This window comes from Rattus rattus, chromosome 7 (assembly GCF_011064425.1).
Source record: "Rattus rattus isolate New Zealand chromosome 7, Rrattus_CSIRO_v1, whole genome shotgun sequence".
Classification (NCBI taxonomy): Eukaryota; Metazoa; Chordata; class Mammalia; order Rodentia; family Muridae; genus Rattus; species Rattus rattus.
Window position 1 is genome coordinate 49,877,202 of NC_046160.1, and position 1,130 is coordinate 49,878,331.

At 40.2% G+C, this 1,130-nt stretch overlaps 1 pseudogene; it reads right to left on the reverse strand.

Annotated features, from left to right (window-relative positions):
• Positions 1–445: 445 nt before the first annotated feature.
• Positions 446–898, reverse strand: LOC116904978 (annotated as a pseudogene).
• Between the last annotated feature and the right edge of the window lie 232 nt (positions 899–1,130).

The window sequence follows — 1,130 nt, forward strand, 5'->3', positions numbered from 1 at the left end:
TTCAAGGATTAACACAATTGGTGACTAGTCATTATGCCTGCTCCTTTAAACAATTCCATCTGCAGCTCTAAATATGGTGGATAAAGCCTGCCAGTTCTGCTCTTCCTTCTTGAGACTTTACTTTCAAAAAAAAAAAACAAAGGTTCCCGTGGCCATCTGACACTCTTTTGCCATGCTTCTGTCTTGACAATCTGAATTCCGTTTTGAATGCTTCAGATTCATGTTTAAATGACAGTGCTTTTAAGAAGAGAAAGGAAAATTGTGCTGCACCTCTCTTGTTACCTGAAAACATAATAGGTGTACATATCTTAAATATATTCTTACAACTGTCCAGGTCATGTTTACTAGCTGCAATTCTTTTACTTAATGTGTGGGTGATACTTAATCAAGACATTAACATGAGTAGAAGGTTGTTGATTTAAGACAAGTTTGAGATCCACTAAAATTAGTTGTATGTCTGTCCTTCTGGTGGCTGTGGAAGCTTCATATTTTCTTTGGATATCATAAGACATCTTAGCTTTTGAAGTACAACTTTAATGCTATAGGAATTTTGCCATTTTGCTAATACTGGTATGCTCCGTGCATCCACCATTCCACTGGAATTATTGATCCCATTCACATTAATCTTTGTTACAAATCTAACGGATGGAGGGGCTTCTGGCTATTTAGATCTGCATTCTACTTTCAGGCTGTATATTCTGTTTTCATAGTTTGTCCTTGGTGGCCCAATAATCATGCCTGTCCACCTTGTAAGTGTCATGTCTTCATCATCTTCAAGGCCCCAGCTAACCATACCATCACCTACTCCTTTTTGTCCTTCTTCAAGTTCTTCCAACAAGCGAAAATTACGAGGAACTTTAACTCCTGTGGACACCGCCATCTTCTCCTTCTACCAGACGCACCGTCGCATGCAGGCGGATATTAGCTATTAAGTAAAGGATAATCGTGCTGTGGTCCATAGACAAAGAAACAAGGAGGGCTAGTCAGAGGACTCATAAATCATCTCCCTGGGAATGGAAAATAGAATAAATGATTGCAGGTGACTGGGGAATGGGTGAGGATGAGAACAACAGGGATTAGGCAGGGTTGGGTAGCTGGAGGGTGAGCATACTGGGAAAGATGACTAGAAC